We start from the raw sequence: 14,321 nt of genomic DNA, 5'->3' as shown, positions 1-14,321 counted from the left end.
GAGCTGTGCTAAGTTTCGGATCTAAGAAGACTATTTCAGTCCAAGGCATCTTGGTTGTGTTGGAATGTGTCGGCCGTTAGCAAACTGACAGCGTCCTTTGATCCTGTGAGTGACTGTGGTCAGGGTAAAAGTGAATCAACAGGAATCCCAGGATCTCCCGCCGTCTCTATGGCAACAATCTGGAGTCATCTTATGGTTGGGCAGCACTAACTCGCTCAGAGTTAATAAAATGAAGGGTTTTGTCCCCTCGTAAATAAATGATCAATGATTTATTAAATGGGGTTAAATCTGAATTGTGGGTACAAGGCCAAGAAAACCCGACTCTTTGTAACATGAGATGAACAAACTAAACATTGTTTCTCCCAACAGAATTGTCTGACAGAAATAGGAATGTTAATAGTGATGTTACTGAGGATTCCTGCTTGTTTTAACAGGTTTTCAATTCCTTAGGATGCAAAATAATTGGTCATTTTTGTGCCTTCACGGCTCATGTTTGTAGAATTGGAAGTCAAAGAGGAGCGGAAATTTATCTGCCAGAATTTAATTGTATTCGGATCTTTGTGCAAGTTTTATTTGATGGCAGAATAAATCCACAGGATCCGTGTTAAAGGCACAAAGAGCTGGATTTTCAGTTGTCTAATGCCTCAGTTAGTGGCCAGAGGGGGCATTAATGGGAACGTAAGAGGTTACCGACCGGGAGTGCAGCGTTTAGGGGGAAAATAGGAAGGCTTCTCCTCCCACGAGCGGGCCCTCTGATATATAGGGTCGACGCTCGCCCCAACCCACGTAACAGCCCCCGAAGTTAGCAGACAGAGGCGAATGGCAAGGTATAACGATCTTTTATTACGAACGTCCGGAACACCTCTCATCACAGCCACCTGTGAGTGGAGATGCTCCCCGAACAGCACAATCATACAACTTTTATACATTTCAAAAACCCCTCCGTTCCCTGGTAAGACCTCCCTAGATCTCTAATTGGACTACCTTATCAGTGCTACTTTGGATTGAAAGGCCAAGACCCTCGTGACCACCTTAGGCCGTGACTAGAATGACTTCATTAGGTCAGAATTTATTGATTCTCCTTGATGCCTGTGGGTCTGCCTCAAGCCTCTTCGCAAGGTCTTATCAATGTCTGTTTAGGTTCTCACATCGTATCCTGTTGGAATATTATTGAATTAATAACTTCTGGAGCCTTGGTACTGGAATGTACAAGGTCAAAGAGAGGCCTTTTACCTCCTTATGGGTCGGTGCAGGAACCAGCACTTTAACCCTTGTCCCGCTGGTACCCCTAATGCCAAATTTCTCTTACATTTCCCCCCTTTTGGCCCTTGGCTATACGCCAAGCTGGCCATATTTCCTGATAACTATCTCCTTGTAGGCAAGTTCCAGATAGGTCCGTTCACCTGGGTGGCCATCTCCCAAGCTTCGGAACCTCCTGAGACCTTTCCCGCAGAGTTATATAAGGTAAGTCCTTCCTGTAGGACTGCTTAAATTTTCATCCCTTATGGCCTTAATCATAGTGTGTGCCCTGACATATCGTTTGGCCTGTTTAATTCGTGCACAGGTTAGCCCTACCAGTACCATCAGGATCAGGCCTTGTATTACTACAAGTGCATGTGATATAATTCTTATCCATGGGTGGATCTGAATATTAAGTCCAATGTTCCACAGTTTTGAGTACAAAGGCTGGTTGGCCAGCATCGCGCTCGTGTCTCTTTGTAGGTTTGTCTATTTCTTCCATCAGCTGGATAGTGCACCAATCGTTCCTCACTTAATTCGGGTATCTGTTTTTCTTGCGATTCCCATACTGCCTCCTTGTACCCTTCTCGGAGGGTATCCGTGACCATTCCGTGGATGATTTCCGTTGTCTCTGGATGTATGTGGTATCCATTTATGTCTATTTTCCCATGGGCCTGAAACAGAAGTCAGGGTTGGTGATGACACAGCGGGTGACTCCTCCCTTGGTCTTAATCGTCGGGTTGGCTGCTCCTGTGCTCATGCACCAAATCTCCATTCCCTTGTGGAGCAGTGATTGTTTCAGAATTGTGTTCGCGAGGAGTGATACTTAGCATGCATCCATTTGTTTGGTGGAATCTGCAATCATCATTCGTCATTCGTGCGTACCTCAACATAAAACCACTTGGTTAATTTTATAGCAGTCGGTTATGTCAATGCCCTTGGTACTATTGTTAATTTTGATCACCTGTCTGGCAGGCTGATGATAACGCAACCGAGTTTGGTTTCTTACTTCACCGATATTATCGATCTGGTATAAGGGGTCTCCCTTTGTTACATCATACTGTGGTATGGACAACACAAATCCGATCATATTCACACGCCCAGTAATACATCTGAAATTTGACATCCATGCGTGACTATTCCTTCGTACCTCGCACGTGTTATTCATTTTTTTATCGAGAGTCCAGTTGTTAAGTATGCTGTTTGGGATCCAATCTGGTATGTCCCCATTCTGGAGTTGCTCCAAGTTATGTTGTACTTCACTTAATCCAGGCCCCATACCCGGAGCAAACTATCTCAGCTTGTAATCGTTTACTTATGTCGTTCCCCATTGCGTGGATCAAATTTATTGTCTTGGCATGTTTCTGTAATGTATGGGCCACCTGTAACAGTTCCCCTTCCGCGCCATCTTCAACCGCGCTTGTAGGGCTTGGTTATCCAACTCCCTCCCTGGTAAACTCCTCAAGATTTACGTTAAGTTGTTAACCCGGTCGTCTATTGCATACAGGTCTCTGGAATTCATCGTCGTAACCCCTGCCGCATAACCCGTGCCTAGTGTTTCCAGTATTCCCCTTTGTGTTTAACCTTGTCCTGTTCCCTTTCTGACATTAAATCTCAGGGTAGTGGATTCCGGGCCTTCGAGGATCCGTTGTGTCAGGTTCTGGTATAAACTTATAGTTTCATTACCACAGAAGCTAGGAAGAATGATATCCGTTAGGTTTAGGTTAAGTCGTCGCTGACCCATCCCAAATTATATCCTTTCTTTAGATTCTTTTATTACTAGCCCCGCTTTGGCTCCAGTCTTTATGGACGGGCTTATGGGGGACTTGCGTGGTTGTGCTGGGAAGAGTTGTTGTCCCCAGGGTGGTTGTCGGGGCAGCGGTAGGGCTTCCTTTGGGCGTGTTTGGTGTCCCAGCCGGACCTTTATTTTATCCCACTGGCCAGTTTTCCTAAACATCCTGGGGTCCCACCCCCCTTTTTGCTCCGTTCTGTTCCCACCCTTCTGTATCTTGCAGGGTGGATTTGGCTGCTTGATTTGCAGCTTCATCCGCCCAGGCATGAGCTTCCAGAGCTGACATTCCATCCAGTTGGATTTCTGCGCCCTTCCCCTTTTGGTCCTGTGAACTTGCTCCTGTCCTCGGAATCTACTGGCACCCATAGCATAGCCATGCGTTAAAATAAGTTCTGTCCTTGCTCCAGTCCTTGGCTGCTGGGATGCATATTTTGACAATTAAATTAAACAAAGCCCCATCTCATGTAGCTGTGTCTTTCCTGCGTGTGCTATATCTCTCCTAGTCCGTCTGCATTATCTAATGCTTGCATGGGTCGTAAGGTTCGAAGTAGCCGCTGCGGTCCTATCTCGGTGAGTGTTTTATCTGTAAGTTTTAAACAGATAGCCTGGTCATCACCAGGTGTTAGGTTCTGGTCTACTCATCTTTTATCCATGCATGTCGAGGTCACTCTGTGAAATCGGAGGTAAGGGTTAGGTTGGGTTTGTGGATTACACTTACCCACCGTGGGGTACATTGGCTCTATTGCCATAGGTGATGGTGCTATGGCTGCACATTGCACGATCCATCTGGTCCCATTTAAAAAAAATCTCTTCCAGCTTATTTATCTTAGCCTTTAACTCTTGAATTTGTTTTGTTTGAGTATCTTTCTTTTATTTGTATCAGGCGAGTATTATTACATAGGCTAGTTCTGTTTTATTTTTATACTGACTATCCCACCATTTCCTCTGTCTGTCAGGTGAGTCTTTTTTATTCTATTAAGAAATCCAAATTAATAATGTCCAGTATAAAACAGCTGTCAATGCAAAGGGTTAACTCCTTTACAGGTTTGTAATAAGGCCTGATGTCATTACGTGACTTTGCATAATCATTTTTTTAAAGTCTTTGTGCCTTCAAAACTTGCTTAGAAATTAGGAATCCGTTAAAACAGCAGAAATCATTAGTAAAGCCGTCATAATAAAAGTCTTCTCATCAGGAAGGACAGCGTTTTAGATTAAACTCCAATTTTTTCTTAACTTCTAATTCAAGTACTTGCTAAAGATTTTTTTTTTGATTTTAAATGAGACCACACATTTTTAATAGCTATTTTGTTTACTGAAATCCAATTCTCACACAAGCTTTATACATTCCAACATTTTACTTTTTTTTATGGTCCCGTTCACTGGGCAAATCTTGTGTTTTATTTCTCTCTCAGCACAAAATCTAAACTTCCGTGCCAGTTCCATTTTCTGTAAGAATTTTAAAATTCAGTAAGATTCTCTAATTCCCAGTTTTTTTTTCTGTGCTGAGTTCACATAGTTTAGATCTTTTCTCCTCATTATTTTCAAAACCCTCTTGCTTGTTTAGACTGTTCGGGACTTTTCTTGCTAACAACGTCCATTTTGGAACTCTTTCAAACTGCAGTGAAACTTTCTCGTAATTTAAAATCATTATCAATGGAGAGTGTCTTTTACCTCTTCAAATTCTTTTTTTTCAATTAAACCAATATCTTTCTCGCAGCCGTTATCAACTAGTATTTAGTAAGTTGTGTCTTTTTCCATCGCAAACACCCCCTTTTTTTCAGCACCTATTTAGTACGTTACGTCTTTTTTTTTCAGATCTCCTTTCTTCAAATTAGGTTTTGCATTTTACACGGAGGGCTCGTGTCTCCATAAATTTGTTAATTTAAAATCATCAGACAATCGAAGACACTTTTTCTTTCAAATTTGTTCAATTTGTTTTCTTTCAAAGTTGTGAGTTAATCTTTTTTTTTCCATAACTAGAACGGAGTCTAGCACGTAGGCTTTGGGGGCTGCTTTTCGTTATCTCAAATGTTCCAGTTTCAAGGCCGTTACAATGTAAACTGTTTTTCTAAACTGCTAAAGCTTGCCGTTTTAACTTTTTTTTTCAAAAGTCCCTTTTACACCTTTGCAGATAGCTCGCTACTCACCCAAGATTTTGACCTGATCCCTGAAGGTACTTCTAGATTGTTTCAAAATCTTTTAGTTTTATTCTTCCAGCTTTTTTAAGAGATCAGATTTAATTTAATATTTTTTTTTAGTTTGAATCCATCTCAGTATTTTGCTGTGCCTTCTCTTAATATCTCAAAATCCCAATTCAAATTTTGTAATGCCAATCTTTTATTTCGGGTCCACTACATTGTCATCTTTCCTCCACACTCCATCCGAATAATTCCACACCTGCTTTTCTAACGTAAAACTTCCTACATATAGGACAACACCAAACAAGCTTTCAGACACAGGAAAAATTCATTCCACAGTCAAAAAAATCACACAAGGACTCTCACTCAACGACAGACATTCACAAAAGTCTCTTTTTATTCAACAAAGCTTATTAATTGTTTGGCCGACTCTATTTTTTTTGGATCCATATGTCACTTAAGATAGTCACTATCAGCTTTTTTTATGGCATTACGTAGTTACGAATAGCCGTGTTACCCATTTTCTTCAGGGCTATGAGGATCTTGGGCATTCCCTTTAATTCGTGTTAGGTATGCAGGACATTATTTATATCTATATGTCTTCCCTTGGCTCCGTACACTCGTACTGCCACGCTTTGGGTCAATATGTCTCGTCCCTGCACCATGATATAGAGGGTCGACGCTCGCCCCAACCCGCGTACCAGCCCCCGGAGTTAGCAGACAGAGACGGATGGCAAGGTATAACAATCTTTTATTACGAACGTTCGGGAACACCTCTCATCACAGCCGCCTGTGTGGAAATGCTCCCCGAACAGCACAATTATACAACTTTTATACATTTCAAAAACCCCTCCGTTCCCTGATAAGATCTCCCTAGATCTCTAATTGGACTACCTTATCAGTGCTACTTCTCTAATTGGACTACCTTATTAGTGCTACTTTGGATTGACAGGCCAAGACCCTTGTGACCACCTTAGGCCGTGTCTAGAATGACTTCATTAGGTCAGAATTTGTTGATTCTCCTTGATGCCGTGAGTCTGCCTCGAGACTCTTCGCAAGGTCTTATCAATGTCTGTTTAGGTTCTCACATCGTATCCTGTCGGAATATTATTGAAGTGATAACTTCTGGAGCCTTGGTACTGGAATGTACAAGGCCAAAGCGAGGCCTTTTACCTCCTTATGGGTACCGGTGCAGGAACCAGCACTTTAACGCTTGTCCCACTGGTACCCCTAATGCCAAATTTTTCTCTTACACAGCGTTTAGCGCCCCGACCAAAAATCCATTCGAGGCTCACTGGGGGCACAAACCAGTAACGCCCAGCTGCTGCCGATCACTCCGATCATGGCGTATTCCTGGTGCAACACCCACACTTGTGCCCCGGTCGGTAAATTAGGTGCGGCCCCCTCATTTAACGGCCGCCAGGAACAACGTCTGTAAAAACAGTAGGTCCAGGCTTGCAGAGTCAGTAACTGGTGGCTACTTAAAGGGATGAGGAAGCACTTCCCTCGGAGGTCACAGTCAGTGCAACGTTTACACACAGCACGGTGGTGAGCCTCCCAGCTTGCAGCGGCAGACAGACATAAGAGTTCAGCTTGAGAAAAAGTGATTTTGAAAACTTTAGTAGATACATTACTAGGTGCATCTTTAAGACTCGGCTTTTCCCAGGATCTGAATCGGAGTTCGGCGACTGACTCGGTTACATTTAGCGCCGGCATTTTCGTTATAGCCCGCCAGCTCTGGTGTGCAACGGCGAATTTATCTCCCCTGTCAGCTCTTCGACCGATTGTGATGAATTGTGGGTGGGTGGGTTCCCTACCCCGGTGTGGTTCAGGGCGAGGAACACTCGGGGACTGGGTAAAAGTGAATAAACCAGAGACTGAAACTCTGCTCAATGGGAGATGTTTATAGCTGCAGTTCCCGGGGCAGCCACTGGGTGGAGCAACATTCTGGGCCCACTCACTGATGTGGAACACCAGCTTCAGTCCGTGGAAGCCGTTTTATGGCGGACCCCTCGAGACCTTCTCACGGACCCCCAGGTGGGGAACCCCTGCTCTAACACACTAGATTTCATGTTTGCCTTATATACTTTCAATATCAATAGCGGCAAAGGGCTAGATAAATGCAAGGCTTTGTTTTTTAACGTAGGAAACATGGTGCACAGAAAGGTCCCACAAACAGCAATGTGATCATGATCAGATAATGGGGGAAATTGCGGCCGGAGGCTTCCTTCGCACAAACGCCTCCAACCCGAAAAAAATCCAGGAAAGTTCCTGGTGGTCCCGGAGCAACGTAGAGAACCAGACAATGGCAGCTGAAGAGAGACATTCGCACCTTCAATGGTTTCCTGCCTGAAAAGACACAGGAACATTTAGATACTCATTTACCTTTAGGGGTTACATTGTTTAAAGAATGTACCCTGGACTGTGGCTCCAGAAAGGCTGGTATCAGGGTAGACCAAAAGCTTGGTGCCAGATTTGAGGGCCTGATCTTCGAACACTCTCTTCCTCGGGCGGCCGAAGGCTGCGCTGGCGCACGGGAGGCGGTGTTGAACCTCGTTGTCGATGTCTGCCCTTGTCTGATAATAGGCTCCCGAGGTGTGGAAAGTGGTCCACATTGTCCAGAGCCGCGCCGTGGATCTTGATGTCTGGGGGGCAGTGCTGTGTGGCGGGGTCAGGTTGGTGGAGGACCTTTGTCTTACGGATGTTTAGCGTAAGGCCCATGATTTGTATGCCTCGGTGAAGATGTTGATGGTGACTTGGAGTTCAGCCTCTGTGTGCGCAGACACAAGTGTTGTAGCTCGACGACAGAGGATGGGACGGCCTTGGATCTGGCCTGGAGGCGACGAAGGTTGAACAGATCTTACACGGCAAGCAAGTCCCAGGTGGGCAGAGGAAACATTTCAAGGACACCCTCAAAGCCTCCTTGATAAAATGCAACATCCCCACCGACACCTGGGAGTCCCTGGACAAAGACCGCCCTAATTGGAGGAAGAGCACCCGGGAGGGTGCTGAGCACCTCGAGTCTCGTTGCCGAGAGCATGCAGAAACCAAGCACAGGCAGCGGAAGGAGCGTGCGGCAAACCAGACTCCCCACCCACCCTATCCCTCAACAAATGTCTGTCTCACCTGTGACAGAGACTGTAATTCCCGTGTTGGACTGTTGAGTCACCTGAGAACTCATTTTTAGAGTGGAAGCAAGTCTTCCTCGATTTCGAGCGACTGCCGATGATGATGGTGATGGTATCGGGGTCGGCCGAGACAATGGAGCGGACCCTGAGCCACGCGGATATGAATACTAATAGAAAACCTTGCAAAGGACCTCATAACAATCATGAACAATGACTCTCGATGGGCAACAATTAGCCATCAAGAGATCACATTTGATGCGGCCATCGTGTTAAATCTGTTCCAAGATGGTTAGTTGGTTTTTGGTATAAAGAAGAGCCACTTTCGAAGGCACGCAGCAGCAGAACACAGCAGTACAGAAGCAGCCATTAACCAGTCTTCGGGACACCAGCTGCAAGCTCAGAAGACGACCGAGGAACTGGTGATTGTATGTTTGTTCCAGCCAGAGAAGGGCTTTGTGATTGGGTCTGGGTCACTTTATATGTAACAGTCAAATCGCGTAGGGGTTTAACCCTGTCAAGTTGTGCCGATGTAAGTGACCTTCTCGTAGGGGTTTGTATTGTGGGTGTGTTAGTCCCACCACAGACCGTAGTGATTTATATTGGGGAGGGAGTTGTGTGTAGGTTCAATAAAACAAACTAATTTTGGTTGAGCCAAAACACTGCCGTGTGTAATTTTGTTCTTTATAAATCCTGACATCAAGAACCGTGTAACGGGGGACTAGGCATTTAGTAACCCTTACAGCGTACACGCCGGAGTCAGGGCCTGGACCACCAATCACGATGCAGTATTCTCATTGATAAAAATGGGAGCTCTGTTTGTACGAACTCCCATTACTATCAATGAGAAAAAATGCTAAAACACCAAAACACAGCACAATAAATAAAACACCTCATAGATTTAAAATTAATAGAAATTAAATTTAATTAAATGTTTAAGAAAAAATATTTTTGGGAAATTTTATTAGTGTTTTTACAGGGTTCAAAATAAACTTTCCTTAATGGACAGGGTTTTTGATATAAAAATAAGTGCTTAAATGTTACTTTTATATGTTTGAAAACTCTTACACTGCTAAAAGTAAGCTATGCGCCTGCTTTTACCAGGTGTAAAAGTTTGAAGGACATTTGCTGGGCATGAGTTGGACAAATAGTCCGTGTGGATGTCCTTCTCCCGGGGATAAGGAGGATCTGTCCAGCAAAATCTTGACCGATGGGAAAAGCCGGTTCTCGGTGCATGCGCCTCGCGCCCCGACAGCCGGCTTTTGCGAGGCCTCGCCGGGTCCATGTGCACCTCGTACAGACCCAGCGAGGCCGGAATATTCAGCCCATTATCTCTCAATCTGAATCTCTAACACTACATCGGCAAAACACTTGGTGCAGTAATTGTCCCATTAAAGGTATTTTCACACAGATACTCTAACAGCTCATTCCATATTCAGGTGCTGAATCCACACACTCAATGGGAGTCCATGGATATTTCACGGAGCCACTGTGCATCCTGACTGCACGGTGCCTGTGGGAGGAATGTATCACTAAACCCGGCTTCCTACACTGGGAGCAGAGCAGGTTGATGGACCGAGGCAGCTTCTCTGGTTCCAGTTTGTGCTGAGAGACTCTTCGAGAACAGGCCCCAAGGTAACCTGTTACTGCCCCAGTTCCCCAGGCCAAGGGGAACATCACTCGTTCTGATGGGCAGATGTCCCATGTTGGTTGTGGGAGGGTTAACCAGAGCGGGATGGGGGATGCATCTTCCTGCAACTAGTAGCAAGAGTTGTCCTAATTTGTTCAGTGTGGGGGAGGGGGCCCTTTCTCTCCGGTGGGCAGGCCAGGCATGTGGTTTACCATTTCCTTTCCTGTCTACCCAGTGAGAAAGGTTGACCACTTTTGTTCTGCTCAGAGTTTACTCATTAAGGCATTTGCCTCGGCTCAGTGGCAGTGCTCTCGCCTCTGGATCAGAAGGTTGTAGGTTCAAGTCCCACTCCACTTATATGTCCCAAGTGCTTCACAGCCAATGAAACACTGTTTGAAGTGTAGTCACTGTTGTAATGTCGGAAACAATGCACCCAATTAGCGCACAGCAAGCTCCCACCAACAGCAATAAGATATTGAACAGATAATATGGTTTAGTGATGTCGATTGAGGGATTATTTTTGTCCTTCGAATAGTGCTGTGAGATCTGTTACATCCACCTGAGAGGGCAGCTGGGACCTCGAATTAACGTCTCAGCCGAGAGACGAGAGAGAGCGGGAGAAAGATCGTGAGATAGTGAGCGAGAGAGAGAGAGAGTGCGATGCTGGCCTGGAAAGAAATAGAGAGTGTGGCATTCATCTGAAAAGAGGGAAAGAGAGAGAAAAACAGGCTGGGGTTCAGCTGTGGTGCTCCCCACGGTCCAATATCCTGCCAGTCCTCGATGTCCAAGCTGATATGTCAATGCTGGCCATGGGAGGGGGAGGTACTGGGGCAACCACGACCTGTTGGGCTGTAACTGGACTTTGGGTTATTGCCTTCTGAGGGGGAAGAGGGTGGAAATGAACCATTAAAGATTGAGAGAGGGAAGGGAAAAGGAGAGAGAGGAAAGATTATAATAAACATGTAGCTTAAAAATACCCTCAGTCCACAAAGCCCATCCCCTGCCCAATGAAACTGTTGTGTCCCCGGTTTATTGTGGATCAGGTGTGACCTGAATCCATCCACAGACAGGAGAGCCTTTCTGATCTCCCAAAAACCAGAGCAATATCTGCTCACATTGAGACTGGAAACCCACTGGGGCTCCAGATTTCACAATCACTCACTCTCAGGATGTTCAGATTTCAGGATTTTATCCTCCTGCAAATTCCACTGTGTTTTTTGAAGGTTATAAAGAAATTCAGATCGAAGTGAAAACCAAAAGGAAACAAAGTTCCTTCTCTGAGTGAAAGCTGCAATGTTCCGGTAACGGTGCAACTTCACTCACCGATTAGAAAGATTTTAAAACAGCCTTTCTTTGCAAACCATGTTAAACACGGCCTAGTGAGCACAGACATTGCCCAGTTTAGCAACAGACCAGCAAAGTTACAGCTTCAATTGCTGATCTGTGCTGAGCTGGCCGTTTACAGCCTGTACAGAGAGAGGTTGGGGAACAATTAAATAAACCCAACCCGGGCAGGGGCTCCCCTCTCCTGATGGTTATCCGGCCACTCCTGCTGGGAAGGTCACCTGTCTGGATGGCCGGTGAGGAAAGGACTGAGCTCAGTTACCGCGCTGTCCACGGGGGCCCAGCCTCACACATGAAGGTCCCAGAAGGTTCACTCAAAGCGGGTGTTGGTCAGTGAAATTGTGAGGAATGCAGAAGAGCATGCCCAGAGCAGCACCAGGTATACCTGAAAATGAGGTGCCAATCTGGTGAAAATACAGCACAGGACTAGTATAGTATAGTATTAGGCAGGCTCTCGGGATCCAGGGTGACTTGCTTCCACACCAAAAACAAAAGAGTTCTCAGGTGTTTCCAGGAGGGACCTGACATTCCAGGCCCCGAACTTCATTTTGAAGGTTGGAAGATGCCTGTGTGAATTATTTTAACGTGGAGTGGCTGTTGTACACCAGCCACCACATGGGCTTGACAGAGTAAGGTCTGGGTCCAGAGGCCCCAAACTCACCGCTCCTGGGTCCCGACCTCACCGCTCCTGGGCCCCCGACCCCACCGCTCCTGGGCCCAACCTCGATCCTGAGCCCCCAACCTCACCGCTCCTGGGCCCCGACCTCACCGCTCCTGGGCCCCGACCTCGATCCTGGGCCCCGACCTCGATCCTGGGCTCCGACCTCGTCGTTCCTCCGCTGCTTCCTGCCAGTCCCGATCTCCACTCCCCGCCGGTCCCGACCTCTGCTCCCCAAGACCAGCGGCGGGGTCGGGACCCAGGTGCAGGGGGAGCGGTGAGGCCCGGAGATCGAGACAGTACAGGACTACGTGCATGCTAAACAGCGTATGTAGCAAGCTATAGGCCGAGCCAAGAGATCCAACAGCCAATGGCTTTGAGGAGTCAGGAGCTGAGTCACTTGTCACAGAATACCAAACCTCGGGCCTACTCTTGTAGCCACCATATTTCTGTGGTTGGTCGTTAATTTTCTGGTCAAGGATGTTGATGGGATATTCGATGATGGTAATGCCATTGAATGTCAAGGGGAGGTGATTGGACACTCTCTGTTGGAGATGGTCATTGCCTGGCCCTTGTGTGGTGCGAATGTTCCTTGCCACCTATCAGCCCAAGCCTGGATGCTGTCTAACTAGACGGATATAGTGCCACACACACGATGGAGGGGGTCCTCAGTTTGAAGACGGGACGTTGTCTCCTCAAGGACCAGTTGTTGTTGTAGTGCCGAGCCTGCTGCGGTTTCAGATTCCGGTTCCCCTGCTGGGAATTGTTCACTCCCTGCTGAGTTAGCTGCGATCTGCTGGTTTCTGCTGGTCCCCATCCTGCTCTGGATTCCGTCCCACTGCTGCCCAATGCCCTTTGCTCAGCGGCTTTCTGATTTTCCTTCTCTGGGATTTATTCCCTTCCTTTCAGTTCTCTCGCCCCTTCATGCTTTATTTTGGAGCCCCCTGCTGTGGGCATCAATGCAAAAGTCTGACAGTGCTGCACTCACAGTTTCTGGCAGTGTCGGCCTGTCTAATGCAGGACTATCCAGTGGGGAATATAGTAACTCGTTGGCTGTAAAGCACTTTGGGACATCCGGAGGTGGGGAAAGGTGCTATATAAATGCAAGTTCTTTCTTTCACTGTACACAGTGATGCTGGCACACAGGCCAAATTGTGGTCATTCCCAGCCTTCAATCCCATTCACCCATCACCACTGAGACATTGGGACAGGCGACCAAACACTTGGTCAAAGAGGGAGGTTTTAAGCACCATTTCAAATGTAACTCTGGCTGGTGGGGTTTCTCAGGCCTCAGGTAACCCACCAGCTAAAGTGAGGCCTGGACTGCTGGATCCAGGAGGTAAGTGTAAAGGCAATAGTCCCTGCCTCACCCACCCACTGCCATCGGAAACCTTCCCCGATTCCTCCGATTTCCCCCCCGACCACGAGGCCTCCGATTTCACCCCCGAGGTCTCTGATTTCCCCCCTCCCTCGCCCTCCACATTTCCCTCATAATGTATGTTCACTTGTAAATAAAGGCCTTGTCATCCATGACCGTATTGTGGACGGTCAAATTGACATCATGTCATTGACGGAGACATGGTTGAGGGGTGATGAGACCTTTCCCCTCAGTGAAGTGTCCCCACCTGACTATACGTTCCACCATATTCCACGGTCACACCGCCGCGGTGGTGATGTAGCCCTTATATCTAAATCACACCTTGGTCTGTCTCCCTACTCCTCCGGCAACTTCTCCTCCTTTGAGCAACTCACCTTGTTCCACCTCTCACGTCTCTCTTTTAAAATCCTTATTCTGTACCGTCCACCCAAATACCACACCAATTTTCTCAATGTGATATCTTCTCTGCTCTCCTCCCTCTGCCTCTGCACCGAGCGACTTCTCATCCTCAGTGATTCCAACCTCCATCTCAACTCATCTTGCTCCCACTCCTCTGAGTTCACTGTCCTCCTTTCCTCCCTTAATCTCTCCCTTCATGTCAACTCCCCCACCCATATACACGTCCACCCCCTCGATCTTATTATCTCACGTGACCTCGCTATCCCCTCCGTAACCATCACCGATGAGGGGATCTCCAACCATTTCCTTATCTCACTCTCGACCCATTTTCCCCTCCCTGCTCCGAAACCCACTTCTTTCTGTATCCACTCCTGGGAAAAACTCTCCCTCAAGTCCCTTACCGCTGCACTTTCTAATTCCCAACTACCTGGCCTTTGGCGTACTATTCTCCAAGACATCTCTGCAGATACTGACTTACTGAATCACAGCCTCTCCACCACCGTTGATGCCCTTGTCCCACTACAATCATTACACTCTCTCACCCGAGTCATTCCCCCTGTTATACCCGTCATCTCCACTCCCTTAACTCCAAGGGACGCAGACTTGAACGTCTTTGGC

Source organism: Pristiophorus japonicus, unplaced genomic scaffold (genome assembly GCF_044704955.1).
Source record: "Pristiophorus japonicus isolate sPriJap1 unplaced genomic scaffold, sPriJap1.hap1 HAP1_SCAFFOLD_814, whole genome shotgun sequence".
In the NCBI taxonomy this organism is placed as follows: Eukaryota; Metazoa; Chordata; class Chondrichthyes; family Pristiophoridae; genus Pristiophorus; species Pristiophorus japonicus.
The sequence above is the reverse complement of the archived record's forward strand: the minus strand, read 5'-3'. Positions refer to the sequence as shown.